Source organism: Pogona vitticeps, chromosome 1 (assembly GCF_051106095.1).
Source record: "Pogona vitticeps strain Pit_001003342236 chromosome 1, PviZW2.1, whole genome shotgun sequence".
In the NCBI taxonomy this organism is placed as follows: Eukaryota; Metazoa; Chordata; class Lepidosauria; order Squamata; family Agamidae; genus Pogona; species Pogona vitticeps.
Window position 1 is genome coordinate 133,942,683 of NC_135783.1, and position 22,773 is coordinate 133,965,455.

Genomic DNA, 22,773 nt, shown 5'->3' on the forward strand with positions numbered 1-22,773 from the left:
CTTTGTTTTCAAAAATCCCCATTGTTTTAACTGCAAATTGAGATTAAAATACAGAGCCCTCTAGAGGTAGAGCCCTTGTGTTCCACATTTCCCAATAGGATTCTGGCAACTATTGCTAAATATAGTGATAAAACATGGTTACCCCGTTGAAAAGAAAAGAAAAAGGCCTTTCTAGAGGTTATCCACTCCAAAATCCACATTTTAAACCTGGTTATTTATGATTTATACCTCATCTATGTTATAATCTTTATCCTCCTCCCTTTGACATCATCATTATGTCATGTGGAAAGTGTCCGGTCTTTTGAACATGCAAACATTGTGTTGTATTACGTACAGATTTCTACAGCTGCAATACTTACTTTACCGTGGTTTATTAAGGTCCTGTTTCTCCATGAAGAGGAAAGACTTCTGAAAAGTAGAAAAAAACATTATTTATAAGATTGTAAAGATATCATTTACTGTGCTGCAAGGAACTCTCCTTGAACCCAGTGCATTTATAAGCATTCCGACCTTTCTCACTAACATAAATAACGTATGCAGAGGAAGGTTTATAGGGACCATGTTCTAGTGCCCCAATAAAGCCCGAAACAAGATTGTGATGATCAAAAATTCTTCCCCATCTACATAGTTTATTTACATTTCCATGGTGTTTACAAGCCAATGCATACTTACTGGGGAGGACGCCCAAGTGTATTCAGTAGGATTTACTTCGGGGTAAAGGAGCAGAAGAGTAAAACTTTCATGCCTCTGCGTATACAACAAAGTTGTACTTGTCTGACACTATTAAACGAAGATGTATACAAGGGGCATTGCCATTGTGTATTGGGTGGTGCAGCAACCCCCAAACTGATGCCTCAATATATTGGATGTCAACGTTGATCATATCTAGGCAGCATGGCCCTGGGGGCCCTGGAGCACATTTGAAGGGGGGACAGGGTGGAAACAACTCATCACACACCACCTTATGAAGTTTGTGCTCCTCTTCTTTCCTTCTTCACTGGTTTCCTATCTTTGTAAGCTTTTTACTATTTATGCTGCTTTATATATGTTTATTTTTATTATTTGCTGACTGTTAGCCGCCTAGAGTGGTCCGAGTTGACTAGATAGGCAGGATATAAATAAAATAATAAAATAAAATAAATAAATTGTTATGCAACTGTTACAATCCTGATTCAGCCTATATTTCTTTCTTATTGTGTTGATGGTTGTGGTTAAAAAAAGTTGAGAATAGCTACATTAGGGTACAAATCCAGTCTTCCCCATCAGCTGGGCCATGAGAGATTCATATAACTGAGGATGATGGCAGTTCCAGACAGCTGGGGTGCATCAGGTAGGGTTAAACTAAGCATCATCCTAAGACATGGGAGAACAAATTCAAATCTGATTCAGCCAGCAAATTCACTGGATTGGCTAGTCTCTTCTTAGCCAAACCTCCCACATAGAATTCTTACATTGATATAATGGTTAAAAAACATGTATACTAACTTAGGTATATAGAGCCATTTAGTACATAGATGCTACCAACAATAAACTGTCATGGTTCCTCCAGGTGAATAGTGGGAAGTAGGGGTGTAAATCCTGACCAGTTTCATCCTTGCACAGTGAAAAGGAAAATGCAATACTTTTTTTCCTCTTTGCCAAAGGCAGTGAAAAAATGGGAAGGGGTAGATCTTGGTTAGATTTAGATATTGCACATTTTTGAAAAACATTGGCTGGTAACCTCTTGTGGAGTTCCACTGATGCAGCAGGAAGGACATCACCAGCAGATCACCCCCCTCATGAAATAGTTCCTTTTCTTATCTTGAGGTGTGCACAATTTGTACAGAGTAACAAAAAGTCAAGTTTTAATAGGTGCGACAAGATCAAAAAAAGGAATTCTCTCATTAGCACCCATTTGCTGGTGATGTCATTCCGGCTGCACCGCTGGGCCTCTACAGGAGGATAATGGCCATTCACCAACAAAATTAGTATTAATCATGACACCCCATTTTAAGCACTTCACACAAGTGTGTGGATTGTCTCATTGCCGGAACAAAGCAAAAAACAAAATATAGTCAGCATAGCAGCGTGTCTTTTCCAACCATCATTTTGCAAATTGACTTCCTGGCTTAGAAATCTGTAGCGGATATCAGTTTTAGCACTCTCAGAATTCTTGTTGGTATCTTGTGGTATCCGAAGAATGGAAGGATTTTACAATCTGCCCTTTATATCATATAGAACTGAACTTACTTTTCCATTCTGCCATGAACATTTCTGGAAGCGTAGCCCATACCAGAGCGGTGTTTAGTTTTTCATTCTGCTTTCAGAAGAGGTTGCCCTTCAGCCTCTCAGCCTTACTAAAGTGGACTCCAGATGTCTGCGGAACTGGAAGAGGCAGTTGGCAGACACATAGATAGATAGATACCTTCCTTCTCTTCCAAGGCAGGGTTGGCAGGCTGCAGGGCACCAGCTGAAGTCCCAGGGAATCGCTCTGCTCCTTTGATTCTTCAGGTGGGGAGACAAATCTCAGGTCGTATGCTGCAAGAGGAGAAGGCTTGGTTTGCTTTGGGGTTTTTTTGTTTGTTTGTTTGTTTGTTAAATGGTTTTAAAAAGCCTTGGCCTCTATCTCTACCAATTCATAACTTGGCACCGCGGCTTCCTGGCATGGTGTTTTTGTACTTCTGCAGCAGCAGCAGCGCACCCAAAAAGCCGCAAGCTATGGGAGTGGGCTTAGAATAAAGAGGGTGATCTAGGCTGGGTCCTGTCCCCCTTTCAGAGCAGGGGAACAGGTGCAACACCGCATTACGACTTGTAGGCTTCCTCGTTATACCAGCCTCACCATTGCCGTTGGTGCTGCTGCAAGAGCAGCAGTTGTGCAGGATCTGAGAAACAGCTTCCCTATGAGCTTCAGGCAAGCCTTCCACCAATCCCAGGAGCAGCACAGGCCCTGGGAAAAAAAAACTCCTGTGAATAAACCTGCATGGGATGTAGTTGCTAGTAGAAGTGGCAGCAATTGTTGCAAATACTGGGCACATTTTGCTGTGTCTGGCCACCCAGGAATAGGATGGTAAGTATGGTTGATATCAGACAGCAACTTGTCCCATAGTTTGGACAGCTTCAGGAAGAGGCTGGTTCACTCCATTTTCCAGCAACCACACGACACATGGGCAATTGCAAACCAGCTCAACCCTCATATCTGCCAATCAGTCTCTTTTTGAGTCCCTATCAGGCTACTTCTTCGTCATCATCTTATATTTCTTTTAGTGTAGATAGCACCTCTCGATTGTGATTTGGTTCTGGTATGAAGGATCAGCAGTATTGAACCAAAGTGCATCACTTAGTTGTCGCTTTGCTCAGCTCACTGAGCACTGTCCATCATCTGCCCGTAGGCCTTTACAGATTGCACCAGATCTCCCATAAATGTAAAGAAGTAGCTTCAAAATCTAGGACAGCTAGTGCAAGAGGGAGCAAAGTGTAACCCCTGAGCTGTATGTGCCCACCAAGAGGCTGTTATGAACCCTACCATTGCCCTCTGAATCCCTGTCACCACCCCAGGATCAGGCCTTTAAATCCCAGGTGCACTGTAAGCGCATGCAGCTGAACATCCTGAAAAGAGCTTCTGCAAACTTCTATGTGGAATTTGCCAATACTGGGCTGACGTCTGGATGAGGTAGGGAGGCGGGAGTGGGATGTACCTGTATCTCCACCACTCCTTCTATTCTTCACACTTATGCCTAAATGTATGTCACCTGACTTTCCCTTTGATCCATCCAGGATCATAATCAGAGCGTCCCAAGTTGGAAAGAGAGATGCTTGCCAGTTTCCTCCTGGATGACCAAATGGCAGAAACAGCAATTATACAACAAATGCAAGTCTGTTGATCATGCACCTGTCACACACCCGGGGGCCTAGTGGTACAAGAGAGTGCAGGATCACTTGCACAACTGCTATAGGATTGGCAGCCAGGAAGTTGTGAAAATTGCACCCTTACGCATGCATTATTTCACATGAGGGTTGTGGCTGCAGCAGGAGAAGAGGCTGCCTCCAGGTTGAATTCATGAAGTTTGCATGAGCAGGATTTTAAAATAAAATGGAGGAAAATACACACATTACACGATCTAGAGGCCACAGAGGCTAATTCCGACTGTGTGCATGTTGGGTTGGGGCCTAGCACAGTTACTGCTTCATCACTGATTTGGGTTCTTTTTCTTTTGTATTTTATTTTACTAAAATTTGGATTCTGCTCCATGGAACAACTCTAATTTCATACGGATGGCCACAACATGTATTTTTATTTTTACCCTGAAAGGGGAAAAGATAAAAGAGTTAAGCAGAGAATCATTCTTTCCCTTTGTTGGGCTTTTATTTGTTTGTTTGTTTGTTTTGTGTGTGTAGGCTTTTAATGCATTTTCATTTATCACTTCATTGTATCATTTTGCTTGGCAGCTCTATAGTTTGGGAACCATGCTGAATATTAACGATCCCGCTCTGTCTGCTCTCATCCACTTCGAACACAGGTTAATCCCTGTATCATAGGCTGCCACCAGTTTCCTAAGCCGCTTAAAAGGACATGTTATAACGTCGACAATGACCCACTAATAGTTTTACATTTCTCAGAAGTATTATGAGCTGTCTTCGTCATTTTTATCTTCTAATGAGATCAATAAATTTAGGGAGCAGACGTGGCTTGCGAAAACCCGCCATGCCTCAGTCAAGGACGTGGCACATCACCGCTATACCATAAATAATGATCTAGGCAGGATCATCAGACCTTGACTTCCCTCCTCCCCTCCAGTAACTCTGATGCAGGTCCCCCCCGGCAACCCAATCGGCTCGCACGTTAGCAAAACTGGGCATTCTGTGATTTCTCCTTTCAGCTCACACTGTGCAAAGCTCCCGAGGAAAACAGCCTCATACTGAGAAACAGCTTTAGCACTCTGGCTTTTCTTTCCATGGACTAGAGAGAGTGGGATCTCCCACCACCACTGCTTTATCACTGACAGATCATTTGGGGCTTAAATGAGAAATAGAGAGACCGTCAAGGAAACAATTAGTCTAGGCCCAGCATCCTATGGAAGCAACAGGCTTGCATTTTTCAGTGGGAATCTCCTCCGTTCACCTGTAAAAGGGGGAGGAGAGACGTTATTTAAAAGGCTGGAAGATGCTCACTATTTGGTCCTCTCTCCAGACTTAGCATCTGTTTAATGCCAGGCCTGCAGGAGAGATACCGAACTTTCCCCAAGTCAGTTTTACTTAGGGATACCTGAGACATTCAGTGTCTGTGAATTCCAATACAAAGTGTGTCTCCCAGATAAACATACACATGGGATTTATTAGCCATATGAAGACATTCAGAAAAGGGTTAATCCCAATTTGTGAGCAGTGGAGAGCATGCCAGCCACACTAGGGCGGGAGGACAGAGATGTGCACAAACACCAACATTTGGATTTGGAATTCAGATTTGACATTACGGCCCTTCAAGTTCAGAATTTGGAAAAATTTGGAATTTCCAGATCTTTGGAACTCTGTTGCAGTCACTATGAATACTGTATAGTCATTGTTTTCTCTTAACAGGGATTGGTAACTTCTCAGCACTACTAGTTCCAGTAACTGATGGGGCAAGTTCAGCTGGTGGCGCAGGGGTAATTTCAATGCCATGGGCTTCTGAAAGAGTGTCCACCTGAGTCTCGTCTGTCTCCTCCTCCCCCTCGTATATGTACTGGAAGAGGCTGGTGTGCACAGGAGAGATTTGCTGGGAATCGGGGTGGGGTGGGGACACAAACCCTCCCTTGATTCTGCTGGAGCTGCTTGGCATGGAGAGGGAAGGCAAGGTCTGGTGCTCCATAAGTCTCTTTCCCAACCACGAAAGCAGCGGCAATGGTGCCACCCTTACCCCAGTTCTGGTGCCCCCCGTGCCCTTCTCAGGCACATCATCTCTTGGGGAGAAAACTGCTGCCTTCACCATTTTCTTGGGGCCCCTTGCCCTGAGGTGGGCCGCACAAAGACATCACGGGAACACATTTGAGATTCAACCCTCTCTGACCCACCTTGACCCAGAAGCTGCCTCCTGCTCTTTCTTAGTATCAGGGCTGAACAAGGCAGCTGGGTGACAGATTTTGTTTGAGAGGCTCACCATAGAAGTTCAGGGCTGCATTAGAGTTACATTTAAAAGAGGTATGTGATAAGGCCAACCTGTAAAACAATCAAATATTAGGAAAGATTTAAATTTAATATACAAGGCAGTCTCGTGCACATGCACAGGCAGATATAACTATCCATCCATCCATTCATTCCATTGGTAAATGATGGCTCTCTCTCTTTTGCTGTTATTCTCAGTATTCCTTATTAATAAAATTTAGATCTTTCCTTTCCATTGCAAAACAAACTCAGAATGGGTAACTGCTTTGTTACTAAGCTGAACAATCAAATTCAACAATGTTAAAGACTGACTGCTAAATTTTAATGCGAGCTTTCATGGGCCAAGTCCATTTCCACAGACATAAGAGTGCAATTATATGACTGCCATATTTATACACGGCCCCATGACCAGATACAGATAATGAACAAAGTGACAATGGTTCGTTAGTAACGGAATAGGCTGCGAATAATTTCCATCATTAGTCTAGAAGGTAACAATAGCATAGTGGACGCAAGTGGCAAATTATGAGAATCATTCTCGATGTTAGATTTTTTTTAAAAAAAACTACAACATAAACATAAAGCACATAAACCAAAATACAAATTGACCATGTTCCCCACCACCATAGTCGGGACCTCTTGCAGTAATCCTTTTCTTCCTCTATCTTTATTCTTCTTCTTCCTTTATTGTCCTCTTCTCCAGAACTGCATTGATTCCTGATTTGGAGCTTTCCCTTTTTATCTTGTTAGCACATATTCAAGAAATCTGCCCCATATATCATAGAAATTATTCTTTTTCATCTCTCCTTTCTTAACCTTTAAGTTACAAGTTAACTTATCATTTATAGTTATCTTCCATATTTCATTATACTGTTCTTCCATTCAAAATTCAGACTTTGATTTCCAATTCCTAACTATTATTAATCTAGCTACTGTTAATAAATTGGTAATCAATTCTTTAGTCATCTTACCATATTCCACATTCTCAAATATTGATAACAGAGCTATCTCAGGGTTAAATTCTATATCTTTTTCACATATGTCATTTAGTTCTTTAAAGATTTGTTTCCAAAATCTTTGTACTTTTTCACATTTCACTACATATGAAAACATGTACCAATTTCCTTCTCACATTTCCAACAGACATTCAGATAACTACAATTAATTTTATTCAATTTTGTTGGTGTTAAATACAATCTTAAACCCAATTTGGGTTTTGGAATAAAAGTTGTTAATTAATATTTCCAAGAATTTTTAACTTGGGGATCAATATTGATTTAAAAGCTTTATAATATTCTGATCCCATTCCATCAAAGCCTGAAGTTTTACCATTATTTAATTTGTTAATAATCTCTGTGATCTCTTCATCCTTTATCTTTTTTTCTAATTCCCTTTTATCATTTTCTAATAGTTTACTCTTTACATTTTCTTTAATAAAATTTTCTATATCTTCTTTCGATGTACTATTACCTTTATAAAAAATTTGATGAAATTCTCTTTTCTTAACCTTTAAATTACAAGGTTAATTTATATTTAAGTCCATTAATTACTTTGCACGAAAATTGTCCAGTTTCTCCTATGTATAGCCCTGAAGGGTATTCTTGCCAAAGGATGGCATGGATTATATTAACAGAGATGGGAGTAGCTGGGGTGGGCCACTTCACAGATTGTTTAGAAGTAGTGCATTCAAGAATTTGCTTACAACCTGAGTTTGATCCCAATGGGCTCAGGTAGCCAGCTCAAGGTTGACTCAGCTGTCCATCCTTCTGAGGTCAGTATATTGATTACCCAGCTTGCTGGGGGACAAAATGTTCCTTGCATAATTACGTTGTAAACTACCCAGAGAGTGCTTTAAGTGCTAACTTTGTATCCTGTAATCTCTTTGACTTGAGAAAGAACACCACTCTAGCGCTAACACTGATTTAATTCCGGAATTCAGGAAGATTTTAAATGCAAAATTACAAACTTAAGCTACATGTTTCCTTTAAATAATAAGTGGAATTAAGGTGCTGCTTTACATTTCTGATTTAATTTGTAGCTTCATTGGTTTAAAATAAGTTAATTCTGATCACCAGTCATGGTCATGTCTCTCCATCTTCATTACCTGCTAACAGTCCTATGATGAACAGAGAAAAAGTATTTCACATTCTTTTCCATTCTTGTAAATGTGACAAAGCAGCACCAAATAGGGGAGACCATAGAGATACAGAGAATTAAATAATGAACACTCTCACAATATAGAGAGTGAGGTGTTCTCTTTTTTCCAGAAAGCAAACCATTGCTTTTAGCACGTCTTTTGCTCACTGCTGAAATGAACTTTACGAGAGTGTTAATGCCTTTTGAACCAGGTTCACGTTTACAGAACAGAGAAGTAGAACTTAGATCAGAAAGAGCATTTAGCTCCAGTAGCAGTGTTGAACTTTTTAAAAATATATATATTCCAGTATATTCCAGACTATAGTGAATGAAAATAATTTAGTGCCGTAGCAAGGAAATCTGTGTAACTCACTTCCCCTTCATGCAGAAAGCTCTCAAAGGTTTGGATCATCAGAAGCATCCTTCCTTGGCAAGCAATGATACAGTCATGCAAAAGAAAATGAAATGGTTTTAGACATGCCTTTCATTGTAATCTAAAAGAGTTTGATGGACTCACTAGTAAATGCCTGTCCCCTGATTAAAAGATACAACAGTAGCTCAAATGCACAGGGATCCCTGTAGTACCAAGAAGACCCACATCTGCATACCATGTATGTGCTTAGCTTCTTTGCAGAAGAGGTGAAGAAAAGACAGACACCCGGCTGCTAAAGTCACCCCCCTTCTCTCACGTGTTCAATAACACATGTTCATTAAGAGTATCGCTATCTAGCTGCTCCAACTAAACCTGAAACTCCAGAATCGTGAGGTTTCCAGAGCCAACGGAGCAAATACGAATAACGAGAGGAAAGTTTTGAAAGGCTACAGTGTGCCACTTTTGTGGCCAGTGTTTAAAATGAAATAATTAATGACACTTCTGATACAGTCCTATTTAGAGAAAACAGAGCGCTACCAAATAAAAAGTGATGTGGGCCCTTATTGGCGTCTAATGGAAGAAACAGGAGCATCAGTCTAATAAGCAGATTCAAACAAGACCAGTTTTTTCTCTTCCCACCAGCGGCTGAAAAGTGTTCAGAATTTGGATTAATGGATACAGTGTCCTCCCAGATGTTCCTTCTGTGGTCCAGAGTGGGGGAAAGGAAATCTGGCAGCAGACCAAATCAAATTTTTATATTCCTCCAAGATAAGTGCCAGGCAGTAAGATTTCATCAGTGTAACATCTGAGGCACAGAGACAATGCGCCACGCTTGGCTAACCCCCCATATTCAATCCATTTTGCCGAAGACAGGACAAATAAACTCAGAATCAGAGCATTCAATGACTCATATCAAAAGGTATAAATTGAAAGTCAACACTTGTACTGCATATAATCTAGCCGGAGAAGAATTTATAGCCTAAAATTTCCTACATGGAGAGCTGCTGCTCTTTGCTGATAGACGCCAAATGCTAGCTTTAAACACTTCTGAGCCCTTTCAAGTTGGGAGTTTTGCTCTCTTTGCAGTATCTGCTGCTTGCACACCCTTCCAAAGGCTGAGAAAGAGGGAAAAGTTGGAAAGAGAAACAAATTACAAAAATGCTACTTTTCTATCCCCAAAGTATGCTGCGTTGACGATATTAAAGGACGTGGGGGAGAGACAGCATATATGAAAGACTGGTGTTGTAGTCTTCTCCTTTTGCGGTCTCCCAGCCCAGGGCAGGTTGTGTCCCTTCACTCCCCACCAGCTGCACTACAGCTTTCCTCAGTTCTGTGTGGTGCCAATGGCTGTCTAACTGCTTTTTAAAATTAATGTTATAATCACTAATTGCATAGGCAAGTGTCTGAAGAGCAACCTTAAAGGTAAAGGTAAAGGTTCCCCTTGACATTTTTAGTCCAGTCGTGTCCGACTTTAGGGGGCGGTGCTCATCCCGCTTTTCAAGCCGTAGAGCCAGCGCTTGTCTGAAGACATTTTCCGTTGCCACATGGCCAGCGTGACTAGGGAACGCCGTTTTACCTTCCCACCGAGGTGGTACCTATTTATCTACTCACATTTACATGCTTTCGAACTGCTAGGTTGGCGAGGAACTGGGCACAAAGCAACGGGAGTTCATTCCATCGTGTAGATTCGATCTTACGACTGCTGGTCTTCTGACCCTTCAGCACAGGCTTCTGCGGCTCCCAAAAACCATGGCACCACCTGTAGCATTCCTATGAAGGACAGAACCCCAGGTCACTTCTCTAACAGCTCCAAAAACAGGTCTGCTGTGCAACAATATCCAGTGAAATTAGCAACTGATCCGGACATTTTGAATAAAAAACCTGGGAATCGCAGGGTGTTGCCATTTGAGAATTGTGATAAACATACTGAAACTCCCATAGCTGCTAACCTAGCCTAGCCTAGCCTAACCCAACAGAAGACTTGGCTGAACTGGTGTTGGCTGGATCAGGCTAAATAAGGTCACATACAGGTGCAGTACATTATTTGGTGTGATTCTTGCATCCACACCTAATGACCTTATTTGGTCCACCTCCCTTAAGAAAAGAAAGAAAGCAACCAAAACAATAAAAAGTTGCCTCTTGTCTCCTTCTCTTGGGAGGAAAACATCCTGTGCTCCTCTGTGAAGCAGAGGAAGTTTTTAATTCCCTAATGCCATTAAGTGACTAAGCATTACAATATTGGGAAACTGGAGCCAGATAGGAGATTTAAAGCAGCAAACTCCACTTTGGGTCAATCACAGTGATTGCACATGTTGGTAACAAACCAAAATAGGGCGATCCTGCCTGCACCTAAAAAAGAGAAGCTTTAAAAATTTTTTTACTTCTTCCATCTTGTGTTCCACGAACATTGGACACGAGAGTTGCAACAAAACAAGGCTTTTATAACAAGGGAGGGATCAACATACAATAACCTCAGTTCCTTCTGCTCAGTTCCTTTCATCACTATATACAGTCTGTGATGCCTCAGTTCTTTTCTCGGAGAGATGCTGAAAGCCTCTCCCAACCTCCGTTCTATTCACTGAAGTCAAGGTCCAAATGGATTTGGTAATCATCCTGCCCTCAACCGCGAGGGGTGGTATGCCTGCAGTGACGGCAGTGGCATTGGCTGTCTCTTCAGGGTGGTCCCATGCGGGTCACTGCCACTGCCTCCTCCTGGTGCTGGCATTCCTTTGCCTCTTTCTCTATCAACATCAAAGCTGAGTGGCAATTCGGTTATCCAGGTTTCAGGCTAAACTACTGCTCTTTCTGAGCCTTCCTCTTCCATTCCCACCCAGTAGGGGGGTTTGTAGAGGAACTGGGGTCCCTTGTATTTCTCCTTCTCTCTCTCTCTCTCTCTCTCTTAGGGGCTCTCAACTGGACACAGACCCCACATTAGGGATCTTCTTTATGAATCCCACTCCCGAGGTGGCTCAGGGTCTTCTTTGGTTCTCTGCCCACTATTCCCCTCAGAAACTGTCTGGGACATCTCCCAGGTCTCTTCTTTCAGGGCTTGCCAAGGTTGGAAAGGAGTCCCTGGCTCACCTCTGTTTGGCAAGCCTGCTCCCTGCAGGTTCTCTCTAGTGGCAGGTCTTCCCCTCCTCATAGCAAGGCTCCGTTTATATCTTCCATACACCAGGAATACATCTGGGACATCCTTTCCCCTAGAGGTTACCTACCTGTGCCTGGGGATTTCAGAGCCACATGATGTGGCATCAAAAAAAGGTAATGCAATTGCAGGTTGCTCAATAGAAGAAAGATAGGGCTTGAACAAACCAGATAGATGACAAAGCCTCTTCTAAAGCCCAAAGTGTTTAATTTCTCATAGTAACTCCAGCGAATGTCACCTGTTAAATGTATCTACTAGAGGATAAGCCTCATTGAGTTCAATGGGACTAACTTCTGCATAAACATTCTTAGATTTTTATACTGAGCTATACTCTGCTGTGATTTCCAAGTTTATATCCAGCTTTGTTAAAAGACAGGAATGCAGGCTTGCTTGGTTCCTGTCTTGTTGCCGAATGGCAAACAGCCCCCTCTGAGCAGGGAGGCCACATGATGATAGTGACTGAGTGGATGGGCAGGCAAGAGGGCTTCTGGCACCCACACCCAGGAAAGGTTGCGCTGGATGGCCAGGATAGACCAGTGTGACCAAGTGAAGAGCAGGAGCGGGTTGGCAGACCGGAAAAGGCAGGGCTTTGCAGGAGTCCATTGGCAGTGCTCAAAAGCAGAAGTTGGGGACCTGCCGAGCCCCAGTTTCTTTCATGCAGCTCCCACCCACCCAGTCCACCCTCTTTGATTACACTGTTGACACTTTTGTACAAAAGATCTATGATTGCGCTATTTGGTGTTCAGTGGCTCTTCCTTTATTGTCACAACCCAGTGGGGCAGTTGGGGGCATAGGGATGGGCCACAATGGTCACAGGACCTGCAGGTCACAGTCAGTATGGAATCCCTAAGTAGGAACTGAGGGAGGGCCTCGGCTGTCACAGCTCAGGAGGGACAGTTGCCTCTGCCTCTGGGTTGGTGAGGAGCCACAAAGTGGCATAATGTCTGCATGGCTCCAGGAAATCTGCCATTCCAAGTGGTCTCACAGGAAGGGTCCTGTAGAAACAGAGGGTAACATCAGGCGGCATTCAGGGCCCCCAATGAGCAGGATCCAACCCAGTGCTTCACCAGGTTAACTACTGCTGTAACTAATAAACCTGTGGCTTTTTGTTTTTACTGCAGCTATGGTATGTGTTTGTTGTTATTTTAGGGAGGGGCTGGGGTTGTCTTCGCAGTAAGTCAACAATAGAATAACTTATCTAAATGACAAAGCAACTGATCCATTTTACATTATCGCTTCCATGATAACCATGTTTGTACCACTTCTCATATAAAATGCAGTGTTGTGTAATTAAAATCATTATCATGTTCCATTTAGTTTTTATAAAGCGGTATAAAATTCAGCATAGGGGCAAATTACAGTGAGGAAGATGCGCAAGATGTCCACAAAACGGAAATTGTTCGACAGAACCACCATCAAGAATGGAGGCAGCCGATGACATTTTTTAAAAAATTATTCTTTTCAAATTTAAGCATTTACGGACACCTAGTAAGAGATGCAAAATACATCCATCCTTCTTTTATATGGTAGCCACCATTTTTGCCATGTGTGTGTCATCTATGAACAAAAGAAGGATGTGGGGTTTTTTTTCCTTATATGTAAAAATCAGTTAATGTGAATTCCAACTGATGCTAAAATCCTATAAATATGCCTGAGAGTAAGTTCCATGAAAATTGTTGGAGTTCACATTTCATAGTATCATGCTGGAAAGCTGCAATTCTGTATCTGTGCACTTGATAACTATGTGCCAGCTAGTCAGTTTTGGCTTATGATGACCCTTCCCGGGGTTTTCTAGGTACAGAATGCTCTTAAGGAGTTCACCATTCCCTTCTTATGATGGAGCTCTGGGACCATGTAGCTTGCCCAAGGCCACACAGGCTGGCTCTGCTTGCAGGATACAGACACAGTGGGGGAATTGAACTCCAGCCCTCTTGCTCTGCAGCCAGAGACCCAACTCACTGAGATATTCAGTCAGCATTTATTTGTCAGTAAACCCCAATTAAGTGTATGTGAATTATTTCTGAGTAGACATCTGTAGACCTATCAATTTTGAATGAAATCAACCCTGAGTGCTCACTGGAAGGACAGATCCTGAAGCTGAGACTCCAATACTTTGGCCATCTCCTGAGAAGAGAAGACTCCCTGGAAAAGACCCTGACATTAGGAAAGTGTGAGGGCAAGAGGAGAAGGCGACGACAGAGGACGAGATGGCTGGACAATGTCATCGAAGCGACCAACATGAATTTGGCCCAGCTCCAGGAGGCAGTAGAAGACAGGAGGGCCTGGCGTGCTCTGGTCCATGGGGTCACGAAGAGTCGGACACGACTAAACGACTAAACAACAAGAAGACATCTGTTTTTCATTTATTTTTATTAAAAATATTTCTATAATATCTTGGCAAATATTCAGATCAGTGTACAGGATGAAGTGATGCAAAAATCAGCAACAAGACAAGGTACCAAAAAAGGAATTTTAATAACTGTACTATACAGTCCAGAATAATCTGTGTGTACTATACACTACTAATGCAAATAGCAAATGCCTGCTGAAATAAATTCAGTTTGACACAAAATAGTAAGATTCCCCCCATGAAGCTTTCTCAAAGGAAGTTGATATGAAGAATGATAAATGGTTAACATATAACGATCTACTCATAGAGGAAGATGACAGACAACTAAGATTAAGAACAAGAGAAGAAATGAATAAAGTAGGTATAGTATGTCAGTGGTTTCCACATAGACAGCTATCAGAAAGAATGAAAATGGATAATAAATTAATAGGATTGGTTAAAGAAGCTACAGAACTAGAGAAGATAATATGGGGAAAAGAAAATCACCAAATTGCAAAGTTGTATAAACTATTATTGGAAAGAAACATGGAACAGGAAGTAATTAAAGAAAATATGATAAAATGGATGCAGGAATTAGGTAAAACAATTCAAGCAAAGGATTGTTATAGAGCATGGAATGATAACCAAAACTATTAATAAATACAGAATTGAAAGAAAATTATATGAAGATGTTATATAGATGGTATATGACACCAGAGAAATTGGCAAAGGAGAAGAAAAATCAGAAAGATAAATGTTGGAGATGCAAAACACTAAAAGGAACACTATATCATATGTGGCGGCGATGTAAATGTATTAGAAAATTTTGGAAAGGAATAGAAAAAAATAATCACCATAGATTTAAAAATAAAAATGGAGATGAAACCTGAAACTTATTTGTTCAATATGGTAAAGTTAAACTCGAGACTCCAACTAGTGCTGGAGGAGGCTCTTGAGAGTCCCCTGGACTGCAAGGAGAACAAACCTACCTGTTCTGAAGGTAATCAACCCTGAGTGCTCACTGGAAGGACAGATTATTGAAGCTGAGGCTCCAATACTTTGAAGCTGAAGCTCCAATACTTTGGCCATCTCATGAGAAGACTCACTGGAAAAGACCCATTATTATTACTGCTGTGTGAGTGTTACAATAAGTGAGGAGACTAAGAGGATGGCATAGTGTTGTTGTTTTTATCAAATGACTACCCATTGGCTCCACATTCCTTCTAACAAACGGTAAAGGTAAAGGTAAAGGTTCTCCTTGACAATTTTTGTCCAGTCGTGTTCGACTCTAAGGGGGCGGTGCTCATCCCCGTTTCCAAGCCATAGAACCAGCATTTGTCCGAAGACAATCTTCCGTGGTCACATGGCCAGTGCAACTTAGATACGGAACGCTGTTACCTTCCCACCAAGGTGGTCCCTATATATCTACTCGCATTCGCATGCTTTTGAGCCGCTAGGTTGGCGGGAGCTGGGACAAGTGACAGGCACTCACTCCGTCACGTGGATTCGATCTTACAGCTGAAGATCTACAGACCTTACGGCACAGAGGCTTCTGCGGTTTAACCCACAGCGCCACCACGTCCCTGTCTAACAAACGGTTAGGAAACATTTATGTACCATTTATCAGATTCCAAGAAATGCAATCTCAGTCAACTACTTAAAACATTTTATTACTCCTAAGAACTTATAGAAGTTCATAACAGATTTAAAGAGAGAGTAGAAGATTAGCACAGAGGATTTTATCCTGGAGGACACAGCCTCAGTAAACAATTGGGGAATCCCTTAGAGATAGGAGGCGTTGCTCAAGTTGCGAGTTCTAATCCCGGTAATGCAACTGATAACAGGTTTTGCTAGGAAGTGGGTTGGGGAGGAACAGGAGAAGGAAACAGTGAAGAGCTCCATTCCACTTGGGGAGAGAAATGGCAAAAATGTATCCTGAAGACATAATGCACTAGCAAGTGGCCGTGGCAATAATTAAATTACATTTCAGTGGGGAAAGGAGAAGAAAAGACATTAGCAAACTGTACTGAAAAATAACAATCTGGCAATCTGTTTTGACAAAGCATACAGACAGTAAAATGGAAACAAATTTTGGCAGAATAAAAATTCAAGCAAATTCTCTTAGCTTGGATTTCAAGTTTACCATTCATTTCCTTTTTTGGCACTCCCATCTCTGAGTACTGTTTGACTTGGAGAAGGAAAAGATTAAAATACAGAATTTGGCATGCTGATCACTCTTCGTGCAATTGCCTTAAAATAAGAGTTTAAAACTTTATTTTAAATGTCTTTGAAAGGCAATGTCTTTTAAAATACCCAGTATGGGGGGGGGAGCAGTGGGGGAATGTATTTCTGAAACAGGGATGTGTAAAGTGGAGCCCTGCAGTGGTTATTGGACTCAACTGGATAGCTCAGTATCTTAGGTCTCTGGCTGGGGTGCCAGAGGTTGGCAGTTCGATTCCCCACTGGGCCTTCTCGACAGGGGCTGGACTTGATGATCCAGAGGGTCCCTTCCAGCTCTGCAGTTCTAAGATGATGATTAAATCTCCAATCAACCCTGGCCAGCAGGACCAACATTGCCTCTACTGAGTTAATTTATGAGAGCAGATACTTAACCCTTCTTATGCCAAGTGATTTCTCCATGGAAATGCTTCCACAAATCATTTTTCCCTCCACTAATTTTATTCATGAATGTTATTCTTTCAAAACTTTGGCTAGAATTACACGTTTCCAATGAACTGGGGAAAGTGTATTTCCTGTCACTTAGCTGCAAGCCAGTGCAACCCTGCTCATCACGTGCAGCCTCGATGCCATGCTCTTTTTCTTTTGTCTTACTCTTGTGGGTGGGTGATGCCTCCTGTCTCTATGGACTTGTGAAGGGCTGGGCACCATGCCTCCCAAAGGGAACGTCATGCCCTGCTCCTGCCCCCTCTCCTTTTTCTTAACTCCCCAAGAGTGTATTTACAGCCCTTCTATTGGCAGGAATTCTGGAACCTGATTTGAGTGAAACACAATTTTTAAAACCATGGGATTCATGCCTGAAAATAAAAACAAAAGCAAACTTTGCTGCTCATATACCACTCCATAGCACTTAAAGCACTCTCTGAGCAATTTGCAAGTTAACTGTGCAGGCTGCACATTGCCCCCCACTCCAGCAAGCTGGGTATGCATCTTATCCACCTCGGAAGAATAGAAGGCTGAGTGAACCTTGAGCCGGCTACCTGGGATTGAACCCCAGGTCGTGAGTACAGTTTTGGCTGCAGTACAGCGGTTTAACTATCGTGCCTTGAGGTTCTTCTGAAAGCCTGAAAGATGGCAAGTTTAGTCAACCCCACCAGTTAGTCCTCTGCCTGCAGGTGGACTCCATTCCCCATGCCCCCCCCCATTTTGCCCTTGCCTCATGAAAGTATTATATTGGGGATAATCCATTTCATTCTTCTTAATATGTACCTACTCTCTAAAATTTCTTTCAGCAGGCATGGAGTGGTTTCTGGACCAGAGAGAAGTACAGACAATGTAGGCTAAACATCCTTTTCTTACATAGGCTTTGCAAACAGGATTCTGACCCATTAAAGGCAAGTGGAACAGTGGTTCCTCCTGGCCATTCTTTTCTCCTTCTTCTGAGCTGTATTTGAAACAGAAATTTATTTATTTATTTATTTATTTATTTATTTATTTATTTATTTATTTATTTATTTATTTATTTATTTATTTATTTATTTATTTATTTATTTTATATCCCGCCTATCTAGTCAATTAAGACCACTCTAGGCGGCTAGAAATAAGTTCATGGAAGGAGGAAATGTGGAAATAATGACTTTTGTGGCTTTTAGAGCAAAAACATTTGTAGGACCTGGTGTTTTAATTCTGGAAGCAGCAGAGTTTCACGTGTGCATAAAATGCAAGCAACATGACTGTGGGGAATTCAGAGGTATATATTTGTAGGTGGGGAATTGTCCAGAGATAGCATGGGAAGAAGCATCTACTATTATGGGTTGTTAATATCAAGACAACTAGTACTGGCAAAATGACTAGTTGCTGTGAGAGGATCTTGGCCTCCATTCATTTTCAGGCTTAAATAAACAAATATGTACTTTCTAAGAAGTTGTGACTGTTCTTAATGCAAGCCAAAGGATTCCAGAGAATCTGTATGACAACCAGAGCTTGAAAAAAGTTACTTTTTCAGACTGCTGCTCCAGAACCGGTCATAGCTGGCTGCAAGATTCTGAGTGTTACAAGGTTTCCAAGCTATGGTTTATTTATTTATTTATTTTATTTGATTTGATTTGATTTGTATCCCACCCATCTGGTCTGATTCACCACTCTGGGTTGTAAACAGTGGCATCTGAAGGAGAAGAAATAGATTGTCACATGTGTGTTCGTAGCCCAGAAATTGACACTGGACAAAATCCTGTTCTGGAAAGTTACTCTGTTACTCATAAACCAGATCTGGTGCCCAAAATAATTAATTCAAACTAATTGAAAGCTTCCCGTGCCCTTCCCCTCAGATTCTGAGGCTTTCCATGGCTCCTTTTGGGAGCCTCAGGACAGGAAGAGGAAGCCTTTAACAGTCAAAAACTGCTGCTGGATTGCCACCAGCCATCTTGACCCTGGCAGTGGCAATCTGGCAGCAGTTTTGGACTACCAAAAGTTTCCCCTCTCCATCCCAAGGCTCCAAAGAGAGCCCAAGGGAATCTCAGAATCTGAAAGGGGGTGATAAGATTTCAGTTAATTTCAATTACTTATTTCCAAGACCAGATCCAGTTTACACTGGCATAACTTTATGCAACAGGATTTTGCCCAGTGTAAGATGCATGACGTGGGTTCTCAGGAACATCTGCACTCCCTAAACAATGCAGTAGGATGGTCTCACTTTGTAAATCCAAACTACAGAAGTTGTCATCAAGGGACCAGTAGAAGCCAATTCAAAATTTATTATAGCTACATTCAAAATACCTTGCCAGCAGAAGTAAGAGTGATCCTTTTTGGTGAGGTTTCCCTGTCTCACAGAAGTGAGGGGAGGAAAATCAAAATATTTCCAGATTATTTAAGTCTGCGCAAGATAATGAGAGTGTAAACAAAAGCTTCATGTTTGCAGCTTCTGTGAATCAGAACAAACAAAAACAGGCTTACCTGAGAGTCTGTGGAATGAAAACAAACACTTGGGCGTCTGACAAGATTTTGAAACAGACTCAAGAAAGAAATCTTAGCAAAAAGGCCTCACTCCTTTGCCAGCTGAAAGGTTTCGAGTGTTTTCTGACAATGTAGAATACAAACAAAATACCAAAGCTCTTGGGCCTGGAGTGTGATGCCCAAGCTGTCTCCCTATCCATAGCGCTCACACCTCACCACAGAAAGGAAGCCATTTCATGAGGCAACTGAGGGGCAGCCTCAGAAGCTGGCATCTTTGGACAGCTGCCAGGGCCTAATCACCCAGCAAGGCTCACCAAAAACACTCTTTGTTTCGCCATTTCCCCAGTGTTTTGAACAGCACCAGCTTTCTGTGTCTTCTGGCCATTTCAATGTTCAAAAGCACTCCTGACAGGGTGTTATTCCGGGGAAATATTGAGGGGAAATTAAAGGGCAGCCAAAATTGTCATCAGGTCAACTGGCCAGAGCCCAACAGAGCAGAGAATCCTCCGTGAAGAGTGTAGTATTTTGCCCAGGACCCTTGAAGGCAGTTCGTAGCACAGAAACAAGAAGCACAAGCCTTTGCAATATTTTGAAAAACCTGTCAACAACATAAGGAATCTGACAAAAACAGTGAAGAACCCGATGTGGGAACTAGGAGCAGATATCATAAAGGCAGCAGAAACAAAGGTGAAAAGTGCACATTACAAGCTGAGAATGAAGATAATGTCTTTAAAAAAGAACAACTGAAACAGATAGGCTGGTGCTGACATTGAAAATGTGCACAAAGTCAAAAATTGAAGTAATGAGGAGACAAATCAGAGTTGTCTCGTAAAGTCTGTGGTATTAACCTGGAGCCACATGTTATATAATATGGACATTCTTCACCCCTTTCCACAATGGTTTTGAGTACACAACAAAAGTTGTGTACTCAAACTAAGGGGTCGGGTAGCCACTTGCACATCACGAAAAATGAGGATGGGCATCACCCAAAATGTTGACCACTGTATTGGATGGAATTCCTGTACATGTGCCAAATTATACATGGTGGTGCCAAGTAAGAAAGAGTTTTCATAATATACACAGAAGTGCAGTGCATCTCACTTCAGTGGGGAAGACAGTGAGTGAAGTCTGCTCTCAGGATGTCGACTGTGGAGAGATAATTCCAAGGTCACTGAGCCCCCTCCTTCTGGTTCTTCATGGTTAAATCAGATTTGGATTGGGCAGTTCTTGAAAGGGAGTACACCTTCAGATGCAAGGCTGCCCTCACGCAGTCCTTCAGATGGAAGACTCTCCTCCCTAAAAGAAGGCCCATGCCATGCCAATTGGGAGTAGAAGAAAGAGGAAGAGAAACCACTTAACCCTGCTACTCCTGACAGTCATTCAATCTCTGTGTAAAAATCATATTCCAGTTTTTTTATCCACCTAAAGAAGAAAACATATGTGGACACTTTACCTTATCTTTCTCCCCCACTCCAGATAGAAAAACATAGGTAAGAGATTGAGGAAAATGCATTTTTTTTCTTAGAGACTAGTACTGCAGTGGTTAAACTGCAATACTGCAGCCCAAACTCTGCTCATAACCCAGGTTCAATCCCAGGCAGCCAGAAATGTATAGTCTGCATAACGAACTTGTAAACCACCCAGAGAGTGCTTTAAGTGCTGTGGGGCGGTATATAAGCAGTATGCTTTTTGCTTTGCTTTGCTTTCTTCTTTGAAAAAAAATATGTTGGTACTGTTCAGGAAATAATAGCAGATTGATTAACATAACTAAGCAAATAAACAGTCCAGAAGCACACGTTCCTACATTTTTCCCCTCGTGAATTAAAGCAGACTTTTGACACATTGCATCTGTGGCCTACTGTCTCCTCAGGAAAGGAAACCCCAAAAGAGTGACAGAAACTCAGAACTACAGAGTAGCCCATCCTGCTGCTGGAACAATGACCATCAAGCTATCAGAACCAGGTCACCTCAGGGCTATTTGACCTACCACCAATCAATTTTTCAAACAGATGACAGGTGAATTTAGGGCCACTTGGATAATGCTGTGTGGTCTTTTTCCTTCTCCCGACTAATTCATCCACAATTTAAAAATTTGAACAGACCAATTCAGTAGAGTTTATTTCAGACCATTGCACATAGATAAATGCACACCTATATAAAGTGATAGCGTACATAACATCTCAGTCCGTGCAGGACTGACACTCAGAATCTCCTTCCCAAGAAAAAGAATCCTCATTTTAAAACTGCCTTCTGCATGCATTTGCGCAGATAAAATACATGCAGCCGTCACAGCATGGTTTGAATCATCAAGCCATCATACATCTTATAGTAGGGAGACTGGGACAAAATTCATAAAGACATTATTTAATCAGTTCTTTCTAAAATGGCAGCTTTATTTGCACTGTGTGACCTTCCTAATCAAAAGCTTGACGGGGCACCAGAAGCCAACCAATTAAAGCAGCAAGTGGGCAATGAACCCATGCAAGAAATTCATAAGTCCCCTCTGTGGATTATCAGCCATTCAAAAGGCGACATTATACACTACCTGGAAAAATGCATCTAAGAATGAAAGAGGTACTTCATCCAAGACGAATACCTAGTTTTAAAATCAACCCCTCCAGAACAGATAAAAAAAGCCACGACCTGGTAGGGGGAAGTGATTTTTCAACAGCAACCAAAGGTGGCCCAGTGACATTAATCATAATGCATTATCTTAAAGAACTCAATCTGTAATCATAGCATGTGCAAAAAAGATTTTAAGGACAACATCTATGTGGCAATTAAACACAAGCATATGGTCATGTTTCAATAACTACATGCTGATCTATTCTAGAACTTCAGACAAAAAACAGAGTCACAGTAATTGGCACTTTCAATCTGACATCATTTTGCAAATTAAAAAAAAGGAGAGGGAGAGAGAGAAATTTGCCATTAAGTAGTATTGACAATATGCATATAGTACACATATTTGTCAATTTCATTAACCTTCCAAATTAGGTATTCACAGTGCACTAATGACAGCATAACACATCATTACAATATTCAATGCAATTTCATGGATATTATGTGCAGGGAATTTTTTTTGCATTCTCTCTTCCTTACAGCTGTTAGAAAATATTGCAGTTTGCAACTATCCAAGTGGGCTAAGCAAGTGCAAAATAGATGGATCTGAATAGAATATATTAAAGCCCCCAATGCAAGTCTCAGATCAAAGATAGGATGCCGTTTCACAGCTCCTCCTTCTTTGTTATTTGGCTGCATGAAGAGGGACCTGTGTGCTATTTCCTCTAAATGCCCTCTTGCTGAATCTAGAGGATGCACTCTTTTAATTTTCCCAAGCAGACTCCTTTTCTCCGACACCTGAGGCTGTGGGGCAGGCATGTTGCATAAGCTCAGCCTCAATTTCAGAGTTAGTTTGGACAAAGGAATAAAACAATGCTTCATCACCCTACACCCAGTTATGAAACTCCTGGATCTGATGGACTAGTGTCATGTTTAAATCTGTCCTCAGCATAGTAACTGGTGATCCCACCCCACATAAAC

At 41.8% G+C, this 22,773-nt stretch overlaps 1 long non-coding RNA gene across 2 annotated transcripts in view; it reads right to left on the reverse strand.

The window, feature by feature from the left end:
* Window positions 1-358: 358 nt before the first annotated feature.
* Window positions 359-22,773, reverse strand: part of LOC140707518 (uncharacterized) — a 42,971-nt gene continuing 20,556 nt past the window's right edge. Inside the window, exons 2-3 of one of the 2 annotated variants that reach the window (XR_012087629.2) lie at window positions 2,405-2,517; window positions 359-408 (exon numbers count right to left, since the gene is read on the reverse strand). This is a non-coding gene — a long non-coding RNA (uncharacterized LOC140707518). Of the gene's footprint in view, window positions 409-2,229; window positions 2,518-22,773 lie in introns of both variants that reach the window. The other variant, XR_013542510.1, reaches the window with a different exon arrangement.